Source organism: Vicugna pacos, chromosome 5, assembly GCF_048564905.1.
Source record: "Vicugna pacos chromosome 5, VicPac4, whole genome shotgun sequence".
Taxonomy (NCBI): domain Eukaryota; kingdom Metazoa; phylum Chordata; class Mammalia; order Artiodactyla; family Camelidae; genus Vicugna; species Vicugna pacos.
Window position 1 is genome coordinate 57107085 of NC_132991.1, and position 13853 is coordinate 57120937.

The 13853-nt window shown below is 36.4% G+C and overlaps 1 protein-coding gene and 1 non-coding gene across 7 annotated transcripts in view; one reads left to right on the forward strand and one right to left on the reverse strand.

The window, feature by feature from the left end:
• GULP1 (GULP PTB domain containing engulfment adaptor 1) overlaps window positions 1-13853 on the forward strand; it is a 231510-nt gene that overhangs the window by 112337 nt on the left and 105320 nt on the right. The window lies entirely within an intron of this gene.
• Window positions 3032-3104, reverse strand: TRNAA-UGC (transfer RNA alanine (anticodon UGC)). The gene has a single exon. It is a non-coding gene; the product is annotated as a tRNA-Ala (tRNA).

Consider the following 13853-nt stretch of genomic DNA (forward strand, 5'->3'; position numbering starts at 1 on the left):
AAATTGTTATATACTTTTTTTTATTACTGTCTCCTAATTAGTAGTCAGCCCCCCACCCCCGAATTCCCCCTGCCCCCTCCAAAAGAATGTCAGGAGAGCAGGGAGTGTGGGTAAATATCAAACTAATCTAATGAGGCCTTGACCCCTCCCTCTGTTTCATATAGTTAAAAATGTTTGGTAGATATCCAAAAAGTGTTTAAATGCACAGTCATTCTAAAGAAAAGAAGGGAAAAGTCATGCTGGGTTAGAAGGTATGGCCTTGGACTTGCTTAAAACAAGGTAACTGACATCCAGCTGCATACATAAAGCTTGATGTTGTTCCCACTATGAAACAAAGCTTAAACAAAACAAAACCAAACAAAACAAATATGAAAAACCTTTCCATTGACTCAGGTGAGCTGTTTGGACACTTTTGTTTGTATGAGTTCTTGGATGAGAGAAAAATCATCATCAAGTAAACTCAAATTCCAGGCTTAAAAATGCAGTGAGGGGGATTCTAATATATATTACCAGGGTGGTGCAAGAAACCCAGTCTAAAATTAATATAAGTCTTATCCAGGACAAGCCAGAGTTCAAAAGCAGCTGTGCAAGTACATTTCATTTCAGGCCCCTGCTTGCATTTTATCTTCAAACATCTCATTGGCTAATGTGAGTCACACACTCCAGCCCAAAGCCAGCCACCATGAGGTCATGTCAAAGGTGCGTATATACAATGCTGTAACAAGAGAGTGAAAAATTGGAAACAGTAATTCATTCAACCGCAGTGACAATCCAATAAGTAGGAAGGGACAGGAAGAGGAAACAAAAAGTGTATAGTAAGGTATAGAAAAGGCACAAAGTAAAGTTGTATGAACAAATCCAAATACATCAATAGTCTCAATAAATGTAAGTAGATAAAACTGTTTATAAGACATGTTATCAGACTGAAATACGAGTTCAGCCATACTAAGTTTACATAATGCTTAAAATCATATGTTACTGTTTTAAGTGTTTTTATGTCATTACAATAAGTCCTGTTGCATAATATAAAAAATTGAATATGGGGGGAGGGTATTGCTCAAGTGGTCGAGTGCATGCCTAGCATGCACAAGATCCTGGGTTTAATCCCAAGTACCTCCTCTAAAAACAAATAAACCTAACTACTTTGTCCCCCCTCCAAAAAAAAAAAAGCATATAGTTAAAAGTGCCTCCATTTATACATATTCTGCAGATGTTTAAAAAAATCAAATTGTTCTTAAAGATTATTTAAAAAGGAACTGTAAATTATTTTCTGAAATTAGGGACATAATTAAATTATCATTTTAAAAGTTTTGCTCTCATCTAAAAACCAGTCTTATTCCTTTCCACATCCCCAGGGGAGCAGATTTCCCACCAGCTGTTGGTGTTCAATAAATGTTTGGAAGTAATGGTAAGCTAATAATCACAACATTCCAGAAGAGAAGTGAATTCAGAAAAAGTCAAATTTGGGGTTGGGAAGGGATAGATTTCATGAAGATTAGAATCTAAAACTCATGAATTTTACTAATGGAGAGATCCTTAGCCCTCACTTAAAGCACATTTATCATTTTGTATGGCATTCTAATCAGCTTGATTCTTCAAGTTCTTGTCAGGTAGCAAATTAGAACCATTAAATTAAAGTTAGAAGGAAAAGAAAAAAATCTGCCCTAGGGAATTGTTTAAGCAGATAAAGACATACATACAAAAATGACTTTGTAGCATAATTCTATATTCTCCAACCAAAAAAAAAAAAATCTATTAATTGGAGTTTGGGTGAATAAATTACAGTGTATATCTACAGTGGAATAGTAATTGACCTTTCCTCCTATAAAGATAATTGACCTTTTTATTGAGGTATAATTGACAAAATTGCATATGTTTAGTGTGTACAACTTGATTTACTATATGTATATATTGTGAAGTAATTACTACAAACAAGCTAATTAACACCTCACATAGTAACCACACTTTTTTAATGGTGAGAAGAAATAAGATTTACTCTTAGCAAATTTCAAATTTATAATATGATATTGTTAACTTTAGTCATCATGCTGTACATTAGATTCTCAGAATTTATTCATGTTATAACTGAAAGTTTGTACCCTGACCGGCATCTCCCCATTTCTCCAACCCCCTAGCTTCTGGCAATCACCATTCTCTCTTTCTATGAGTCTGACTTTTTTAGATTCCACATATGGGTGAGATCATGCAGTATTTGTCCGTATCTAGTTAATTTCTCTCAGCATAATGTTCTCCAGGTTCATCCATGTTGTTACAAATGTAAATTTTCCTTTTTAATGGCTCAATAATATTCCATTGTGTGTATACACATTTTCTTCATCCATTCATATCTGTTCATCTGTGTCCTAAGATTGTTTTTACATCTTAGCCATTGTGAATAATGTTGCAGTGAACATGATGGTATGTTCTAGTTTGAGATCCTGATTTCATTTCCTTTAGATAAATACCCAGAAGTGGGATTGCTGGATAATATGGTAGTTTTATTTTTAACTTTTTGAGGAAACTCCATACTGTTTTGGCTATACTAATTTATATTCCCACCAATAGTGCACAAAGATTCTCTTTTCTCCACACCCTCCTCAATACTTACCTCTTTTTATGATAGTCATTACTAATAGGCGTGAAGTGACATCTCATTGTGGCTTTGATTTATGTTTCGCTGATGGTTAGTGATGTTAGGCACCTTCACATATACCTGTTGGCCATTTATATATCTTCTTTGAAAAAAAGTCTATTCAGGCCTTTTGTCCCTTTTTGTTTAAAAAATTGGGTTATTTGGGGTTTTGTTGGTTTGTTTTTGTTTCTGCTCTTTAGTTGTATGAGTTCTTTATATATTTTGGATGTTAACCTTTTACCAGCTATATGGCTTGCAAATACTTTCTCCTACCTGACAGGTTGCCTTTTCATTTTGTTCATTGTTTCCTTTGTTGTGAAAAAGCCCCCCCCACCCCCCCTTTTTTTAAAAATTTTTTTTGGTGGGGAAGGTAATTAGGTTTTTATTTAATTATTTTAGTGGAGGTACTGGGGATTGAACCCAGGACCTTGTGCATGCAAGGCATGCACTCTACCACTGAGCTATACCCTCCCTCCAGAAGAAGCTTTTTAATTTGATGTAGTGACATTTGTTTATTTTTGCTTTAGTTGCCTTTGCTTTTGTCCTTGACCAATTTAAGGAGCTTTTCCCATGTTTTCTTCTAGGAGTTTTATGGTTTCAGGGCTTACATTTAAATCTATTTAGAGTTAATTTTTGTGAGTCATCTAAAGTAAGGGTCCAGTTTTTCCTTTTGCATGTGAATATCCATTTTACTTTGCATCATTTATTGAAGAGATTATCTTCCAAATTGTGTGTTCTTGGTGATCTTTTGCAAAGATTAACTATTAATATATGAGTAGGCTTATTTATGGGCACTCTATTCTGCTTCATTGGCCTGTGTGTCTGTTTTTATGTTAGTACCATACTGTTTTGATTATATAGCTTTGTAATATTGTTTGAACTCAGGAAGTGTGATGCTTCCAATTTTGTTCCTCTTTCTTAAGATTGCTTTTGTTATTTGGAGTCTTTTGGTTCCATACAGATTTTAGGATTTTTTTTTTCTATTTCTGTCAAAAATGCCATTGGAATCTTGATAAGGATTCCATTGAATTTGTAGATTGCTTTAGGTAGTTGGAAATTTTAACAATATTATTTCTTCTAATCCATGAACTTGGGATATCTTTCCATTTATTTATATCTTATTCAATTCCTTTTATCTTGTCTGTTATTGATTTCCAGTTTCATATCATTGTGGTCAGAAAAGATACTTGATATGATTTTCATCTTAAATTTCTTAAGACTGTTTTGTGGCCCAGCCTTTGATCTATCCTGGACAGTGTTTTATGAGTACTTGAGAAGAATCTGTATTCTGCTGCAGTTGAGTGGATTGTTCTCTTTGTGTGTGTTAGATACATTTGGTCTATAGTGTTATTCAAGACCACTGGTTCCTTACTGATTTTTTGTCTGAATGGTCTATTCATTGTGAAGGTGGGGTTTGATGTCTCTTAGTATTATGGTAGTATCCCTGTCCATCCCTTCAGATCTGTTTTATATATGTAAGTACTCCAGTGTTGGGTATAATATAGTGTGTGTATATGTATATGTTTATATACATATATATATATATAACTATTTTTATATTCTCTTGATGAATTGACCCCTTTATCAAGGTATATGGTGACCTTCTTTGTTTCTTGACAGGTTTTGACAGTCTGTTTGCCTGTTATAAGGATAGCCACCATTAATCTCTTTTGATTACTATTTCCATGGAATGTCTTTTTCTATCCCTTCACTTTCATCTTATGTGTGTCTTTAAAGCTAAGTGAGTCTCTTGTAGGGAGTATATTGTTGGATTTTATTTTAATCTCTTCAACTATTCTATATTGGTTGATTGGAAAATTTAATCCATTTACATTCAAGGCAATTATAGGTAAGGACTTACTATTGCCATTTTGTTAATTGTTTTCTGACTCATTTGTAGTTCATTTGCTCCTTTTTTCCTCTCTTTCTGTCTTCCTTTTGATTTGTTGATAAGGGCTGGAGTCTAGTCACAGGGCTGCTATAGAGACACAGATAAGCATGCCTCCTGCCAGGTTTGTGAGTGGGCAGGAGTACTCCCAGATTGGGGCAGAGTAGGGCTGGAGCTGAGTCACAGGGCTGTTTCAAGATCTGAAATTGGATCAAGGTCATTAGGCCTTCCTAATGACCATGAAAGGGCTTATCTTTTTCTAGTTCCCTGAGCAGCTAGAACCACTCCTGGAATGTAGCCTAAAGTAACTGGAGCCAGGCTAAAGGGTTGCTTCAAGATACATAGACAATGGACCTACCTCTGGGGGCAAAGATGGATGTGTCTCCTGGTGGGTCACTGGGTGGCCAAGACTGCCGTTGGTCTGTGACTGAGAGAGTCTAATTCCAAGTTACAGGGCCATTTCAGGCACTGCAGCAGAATTGAAGTCGGTAGGCTTGCTGGAGGGCACAGACAAGTGTGTCTTCTGTCCCTTGGCTGGATGGTAAGACCATTCTTGGGCCATGGCCAAAAGGGGCAAGAACCATGGTACAGGGCCTTCACAGGATCCATAGTAGGATCGAGCTCAGTGGGCCAATAGCCAGGAGTTCAGACAGGTGTGACTCCTGCCAGTTGTCTTGGAGAGCAGGGCTGCTCCCAGCCTGAGGCTGAATCCCAGAGCTCCCACAAAAGCACTTCTGTCGTGAATGGCTGCCAAATTACTTTTGCTGAGGGAGAATATGACTGGGAGAGCTCCTGTTCCACCATCTTGCTGATACCACTAGGGCAATAATTGACTTTTAAAATGTGACAAGAGAAAAAAGGCTACAAGTACACATACTTACATATGTGCACACACAGATTGTGTGTGTGTGTGTGTGTGTGTATTCTATAACATTCTACACTAACTTGCTATCCAAGGTCAGGGAAATGGCTCTAGGAGGAAGAGACAACTGGAAGAAGGGGAGAAGGGAACAGTAGTTAAACTGGGGAGATAGGTCTTTATCTTTCCCTTTCTGAATCTCTGTATTTTTCAAAATTTTATAACTGATAATGCCTTTTGTCATAATAAAATCAATAAAGAAAAAGTAATGTGTAAAATACTAGAGACAGGCTATACCGAGCACTGTTGATGAGTGAGGTGTTGCAGGAAAACCATGATGAAATGAGACTGCTGCACATCAAGCAGCATTAGATGGTAGGGAAGGGAAGTCATTTATATCCTTATTTATATGCAGATCCTGTATTTTTCAAAAAGAAGAGAACAACCATAACGTCTAAGAGGATTCAAAAGTGAGGAAATAACACGGAGGAGATAAACAAAATAAGTGAAACTGAGGTGAACTGGTTTATGACCGCACACCCTGGGAGTCTAGCATATTTGCTAAAATTGGACCACAGATATGGGTTCTAAGAGTTCTGTAAGCCAGAGGAGATAAAGAAATATAATTCACAGTGTTCAGTACATAAAAACGTATCTATTTTGGGGAAGCTGTAGACATCATTTCACACTGAGCTGAGGGCAGAGTGGGTAACTGCTGAAGCTTCTTTCAAGTCTCTCCCAGTTACCAAACTTAACTGTAGAAAGGTCCCATTCTGAAATTAAGATACAAGCCAGGTTATGTAAAGACATGAACTATCTGAAAAGTTACTTCTGCGAAATACCTCAGTCCTCAAGGATAAATGGGGCATTAATGCATTTTAGGCTGAATCACACATACAAGAATGTATTTTGATATTGGAGTATTTCAACTTTGAAATGACTCCTGCCTTCAATTTACCACCTACGTGGTAGGTTATGACTATAAATTTTGACTATTGGTAATGTCCACAAGCCATTTGTTATTATTTTTGTGAGAATCAGAAGGTGTTCAAAACATCCAAACATAACTGTTTGCTATCAACTTGAAAGTAGAGCCATAAATAATTGTGAACTTTGTTACTCAACACTTTATTATAAGGATTTTTTTGGGGTAGGAAAAAAGGATGAAATTCTACTATACCCTCATTAGCAATTTTCATTTCTATTAGTGATAAGATAGTCAGTTAATCCTAATCTGTTAGTCAGTTCCCAGATGTATGTTGGGAATTTACCCTGTGCTCAGCATGGTGTTGAAACTGTAGAAGGAGGGAGGGTAAGAAGAGATATAGGAAGTGGTTTGCTTACACAGAGAGCAAGTGAATTTGAATAACATTGGAAGCCCTATTGGAATTGGTGGAGCCCTGGGATGGCAGTCTACAAATCAGAGTTTGAAGATTAATTTAACTGACATCTACGTAGGGCTTTAGTGTTTACAAAACACTTGCCCATATGTTTGATCCTCCCAGAATCCATGTATATAAAAGAAACCATAAGATTTTTCTTAAAGTCTCCTAGTACACATAATAAATGGTACCTGCATATCAGATCCTCTACAAGCCCTTGTGTATGCTCTTTCATCTAACCCTAATTAAAAAGTTAGTGGTTATTATGACCTTTTATGTTGAGAATCTAAGGCTGAGGATGGTTGATATTCAGCCTAAATCACCCTCGAAATTTTGTAGCTGGGAATGAAACCAAGCTTTGCCCTCCTGCAAATTCAGTGAGTGTTCCTGCCAGTATCACAGGCTAGAATCCTATCAGTGGTGCTCTGGCTCTGACTGGGCTCCATTACATGGCATCAGAGAACCTATACCATGAGTATTTGCTCTCAGTCTCACTCACTCACCCACAGTGAATCTTCTAGAAACTTGAAAGTCCATATTCTCTTATTACCAGTTAACACAAATGAGGAACAAAGAGGTTTCATACTGTCTGGCCCACCTTGAGCCCAGCACTGTTCACCACACTGCTCATCTGTGGCTTGGTTAAATGAATCAGTAAAAACCCTTCCCTTTCTTGATTGAGTTGGGATTGAATTTTCCTTATTTGGACCTGTTAAGAGCTCTGACCAATAGAGCTTTGTAAGTTTAAAATAAAACGACAGATGTAAAATGGCTTATGTTTACTGAACATGCAAACATTTTGAATTAGACTTTATAGTGATGGGTTGATGGATTAAGATCACTGGTTTCAAAAACATGAAAATTAGCTTTTTAAAAAGCTAGGTGAAAAGTGCCAAATGTCAGCTAGTAAAATTTGTGTTTATTTTCAGAATGTCAGTAAAATTATTCTTCCAATAATAATTACAGAGGCTAAGTTCTTTTTGTAAAAAATAAAATAATGGGCACATTTGGAATTGAAACAATGGTTGGTGGCATTTTCAATTTATATGTAAATGTAAAAATGAATTTTCTTCCTTTTGATGTTTTTGAATAAAGCATAGGGACCTTGTACACAAATGTACTTTTCTGTCCGTAAAGTAACATGTCTTCTTTTCATTGTTATTTTGGTCTTTGCTTATGATGTTTAGTCACATCTGGGAAATGGAATTAAGGCACTTGAAGCCTTAGATCGTATATGAAGTCATTAACATTAATTATTAGTTACATTCTGATATTTTATAAAATGAATAGTGAAGGAGTTAATACAGTTGTGATTGTATATGACCGATCTCCTTTATCGATTTCAGATAAAGTATGTAAAGAAACTGGAAATCTTTTTTGTTTTATTCTGATACCTAGGCAAGTGCTGAGGTGCTCTTGAGAAAATAGGACAGACCAGGCAGCTTGAGTCTGAATCTCCCATCTCCCAATGGCTGTGGGGAAGTTTCTCATCCTCTCTGTGTCCTCGTGTTTAAATTGGATAATAATAGTAGTACCTACCCGATAGCACTGTTATGAGAATTATTGAACATAACATTTATAAAGTGTATGGAAAAATGCTTGACTTACAGTAAAATCCAGTAGCTGTTAACTATTCTTATGATACGATGCAGATGAATCAAAGCAGCTTTTATGTGCTTTGCTCGTTAAATGATGGGACTATAAAATTCATTACTTTTGTTCTAGTTCCAAATTTCATTTGAAACGTGAGATTCCATTCCTCTTTCCCATGTCACTCTCTAAAAAGCAGCCTGTCTTAACGTTTTGTATCAGGAGAGGCTTATCAAGAAAACAAAATCTACAGATGGGTAAACAGTCTTGGGGACTGGCATTCTGGGTGCTCTAAAAAGAAAACAACAGTAAAAACAAAAAGTAAACAGTCATCAACTGTTCATAGCTTTAACTATTAAAACTATTCATGCTTTAACCTCTAGACTGGATTTGTGTAATGGTCTTGGGTGGAAGACACACCAGGGAAATAAGAATTAGCAAGTACCAGAAAGATGTAAAAAAGTAGCCAAAGCAAGAGGCCGTCCCGGTCCTGACCTACTTCCTAGCACAGCAGTTAGCCAGACATCTTCAAGCTGTTTATGTGCTTCCAGGTCTCGGCCCTGCTGCCCCTACTGTGTTGCAGCTGGAATGATTTTCATGTTTATTTTATCTCTCGATTCTTGACGCCTTCTGAATGTTCAATGTCTGATGTAATGCTGCTGAGATCATACTGTAGACTTGGAATAGGAACTCCCTGTGGCATTTTAATCAATGCTAAACGCAGTGACTACCATTTTACCATAAGAAAAAAATATTTGTAATGGTTGCCAGTGTAGAACCTAAGAAGTAAAGCATATATAAAGTTCAAATGGAGAACGTCTCACTTAGAATAGTATTTTATCAGTTTATATTATTAGACGTTTAGAATTACAAAGCTGGATCCAGTTCTTTGTTTTTGAAAACCAAGGATCTTAACCCATCATTGTAAAGTCTAATTTAAAATGTTTACTTGTTCAGTAAACATAAGCCATTTTTGATCTGTTGTATTATTTTGAACTTATAAAGCTCTTAAAATATGATTTTATGTGATATACGGTTTAACCTGTTTGTTAAAATGTGATTTTATAAAATACCTTAAACTAAAAAAATAATAATTTCTAGTTTTAATTGTATCTGAGAATGAAATTCGAAATATGTCAATTAGTGGAATAATTCTAATCATACATACTTTCTTTTAGAAAGTCCATTGCACATTTTTTTCCTTCTTTCTCCAAAAGAGCATTCTAGAAAGATTTTTAAAAATCCACTCGGGCATTCCACTTTTTCTCCCAGTGCCCGTGCCAGTTTCCGGCATCCTTACCCCTGTCCTAGTTCTACCTGGCCTGACCTCTGGCCCATACCATTGCAGAACATCCTTAGCTGACTTCCCTGCCCTGTAAATTCTCTTTTTTCAGATTATCCTGTTTTCTGCTGCCAGATTAATATCGGTGAAATACATTTTCCTTGATCAATAACCAATATCAGTATCTGTCAAAGTACGTTTGCTGCCCTAAATTTAATTGGGAAAGCTGGCTCTTCCATAAAGCCGGCCAAGAGTGAGTCCTGCGGTCACTGAGCTTCGGATCACTCCCAGCTCATGGACACGTGGCTGTTTCCCGTCCCCACGCTGCATTGTGGTGATTTGTGTGCATGCCGTACTCCTTTCAGTCGTCAGCACAAAACTGTGTTTTGCCTCGATGAATGAAAATTAAACACAAAAACAACAGTAACTAAAAAATTAAGAATTATTAAAAAGATATTAAAAGTAGACAAGAGAGACATAGGTACAAAGCATGGTAAATAAATGGGAGAGTGATTCAATGACAATAAATGTGAGGGGACTCAAGAGAGGCTCTTTTATGAGTAGCTAGAACAAGGGCAATGTTTACACACTCTACTAAAAAACGATTGCATACCAAATGCTCTAGCAGTCATTAACTTTGATTAAAAAAGAAATGCAATAATTTTGAAAGCCAGAGGATTAGCAATGAAAGAGGCAAGTTTCAGGCCTCTGCAAAATTCTTTTAACTTCCCACCATGGATTCCTCTCCAGGTCTGTCATGAACCTGGATTAGCACACATCGGTGCCCACTACCATTTTTAAATAGATGTCTCATTTTTAAGATGGTTAGGTTGGTATGGTTTGGCATGACCACAGATGTTTTCATTTTATTCATGTTCAATTCTTCTACTATTTTTTCACTTTAAATTTATTACTAATTCTAGAAGTTGAAACAAGTTTCCTAACCTCCTGATGAATTTTATAGGTGAGTGGAGAAAGGCAGTAAAACAAAACTGAACATGTCAGGCAATTAAGATTTATCTTCAGCATCTGGTACAGGGCACGGTCATGTCAGACCCTTCCACTTGTTTAGCATTACAGATTTACATGTGGTACACACTTTCGGCTGCACATCCTTCAGCCAGTCTCCCATCCTTTCTTAACACTGAGTCCACCTGAAGAAGTTAAAATGCCTGATACTTACTTTCCCAGGCTCGGTTTCAAATGTGTTCTAGTCGTGAGAACCAGTTTTCCTTGGGAATTTCTAGAAAGTTTTGTGGGTTTTTTTCCATATGAGAAAGTGAAATACTCTTCTAGTTAACATTTATATGCATTTAGGTGAGTCAAGGCAGCCTTTTTGTGATTGTGAAGGCACAACCTAAGACAAAAGCCAAAATGCTGAGGACGAGAGAGCAGAATCGAAAGTGGTAGTGTCTTTGATGATGGCTATGTGTTGTTGTGTTTACCAACCTGGGGACAATTTACCTTCAGATTCTTGTTATGTAAGATGAGTGTAAAAGCCACTTTGCACCGGTCTGTTACTTGCATCCCAAAAGCATCCTTAGTAAGACAAACTGAGCCCTAATTTGGCAACTCTAAGATGGCCGCACACAGCTGTGTGTAGGAAACAGCACTTCTGACTTCCTAGATTCTGAGTTCAGCCTCGCTTACTGGTTTTTTGTGTTTGGATTCTGCTGTTCGGACAGGTGTAGGTAACTTGTCTGTTTGTCTGGTCTAAGTCTCTTCAGTGTTTGTGCTTGTTATATTCTCTAGGATCCCACACACGATAACCAGGCAAAGCTTCAAAATGTTAAATTTCAATTTATAAACAAAGAAGGTGTTTTTTTTTTAACTTGTATAAGGAAGCATGATTTTACTTAATGATGTATTAGTATTTATTGCTAGATGTTGAGCAGGTTTGAGAATAAGAGTTGCTATGACACTTTCATTGTACACAGTGGTAATTTAGAAGGAATTTGCTTTGTAATACTGAATCTAGGGTGCAGGTCAGCCTGATATAGTAGGAAGTTCAAACACATCCCTAAGAGTCACATCAAGTTACAGTAAAATTTTGACTTTGCCACTTTAATTGACACATAGATTTGGGTAAGTCATTTTGCTACATGAGTGCAGATACCATCATATTGAATTGCTACCACTCTGAGAATATTACTTTGAGAAGTAAATGAGATGCTGTATTTAAAACACTAGTGCATTACCTGGCACAAACTGGATGCCAAATGTATGGTATATAAACTCTTCAGAGCTCCCTGAAAATGAGACTGAGATAAGAAATTCTAGTTACTCTGTTAGCCCACTGATTCTGGTTATTCCGTACCTGTAGACTGTGTGACCTTCTACATGTGTCTTGCTCTCTTACCATTGATCACAGGACATCCTTCGGGAGAAAGAATTTAAATTCATTTCTTTCAGATTAAAATGTCACATAAAGTATCAGTAGCTGACATTACTATAGGAATATAGAATCCATGCTGGTCAAAGCAAAAATCAGACACCTAGATTAAACACATGATTGGAAACATCAGAGGATATAGTCTGTGTCAGGTTCAGAAATAAGAGTTGAAGTCAGAGGAATATGGTTTGGATTCTGAAATAGTGGAATTTCTGTAATATTTTGATCTCTTATAGTGATGAAAGAAAAAATTTTGAGCATCCCAGATCTGTGATAAAAAAAAGTTTAGATAGATGTTTGGCAGTGTGTGTAAAAGTAACGTTGCTAATTATAACTTAAGGAATATATGTGTAACTCTTTGACCTACATAGGACTATATTCTTTTCTTCCTTTGCAACCTCAACTTCAGTTCCACTATACTATCCAAAAATCCGGTTTCCCCACATCACTTAAAAATAAATAAATTTAAACAGCCAAATATTTAACATAAGAAATTTATCTCCTACCTTCCAAACAAAGGGGTATTTGATGGTATTTGTAATATAGTGTAAAAGTCTCCTGAACTTGCTATTAGAAGACGCAGGGATAAGATATTTACTGTGTCTCCTACCAGCTGTTTGATCTGGGGAGTATTGAAAACCTCCATGGATCTCTGTATCTCCACCTGTAAACAGTATTATCTACTTCAGAGAATGGCTGTATTAAATGAGAAAATATGTGAAAGCACCGAGACATCCAGAGCTTGACACACAACAGGCACACAGTAGATGTTTGGTGAATCACACAGTATTCTTAAATGTAGTGTGTTCCCCAGCCTTGCAGAGAAACAGAATATTTATCTTGCAAAAATATGTTAGCCCTAGAGTCACTCTGCTTTCGTCTTGTCATGTAGTAAAGCTCACCTAAATTTGTTTCACTATTTTTTCTTCTTCCTTCGTCCATAAGTTTTCTTTGATTTTCTCTCCTCCCCCCATTGAATTGCTCTGATTCTCAGCTTTGACCTGCATCCCCAGTACATCTATGTGTTTTTCTCACTAAAGAAATTGTGTGGAATGAATACTAACTGGGTAGTAAATATACTTCTAGTAACAGCATTATGGACCTCCGCATATAACAGTATGAGAATACAGATGGCAGGAGAATTGTGAGATGCCATTGCTTCCATGAATTGGTGTGTGCAGCATAGGGTATGCAGCACAACGATAAAGCTGGAAAATTTAAGTGGATATTTCTGCTATAGATATTCCAGATGAGAATACATTTCTGCTAATGTGAAGGATTGCAAAGCAATTCCCATTGCTACTCTAGGATTCGGTGTCTTGGAATCATGCCTGGAAATAACGCATTGGAAGAGTTATACAAGACTATAACCAAAATGAATTATTGCCACGTTATTGGCAAATTCAGTGAGAAATTAGTTTTGCTTGAACTTTAAAGGAAGTAGAATATAGAAGTAGTTTAGGTGGTCTTTATACAGTTTCTTTTTTTTTATTCATTCAGATATTTAGAAAGTTGTTCTTGTCTCTGATTCACTTTTCTTTCCTTCTTTTCTAATCATGTACATTTAGATTTCACCTAATTCAATTTCTCTAAATCTAACCAACATTGCAATATGTATGGTTTACATATTAATACATGCAAATTGATGATTTCCTAAATAACATTAATAATGTATATGCTATGAAGAAAACACTGAAAATATGTATCACATTATCATCAACACCATTAAAAAAGCTGTTGTAGTGTCTGCACTTTATTGCTGGCATCATGCCAGGTGATTTAGAATTTACAGAATGACAAAAATAATTCGTTTTTTAAAAAATTCTGG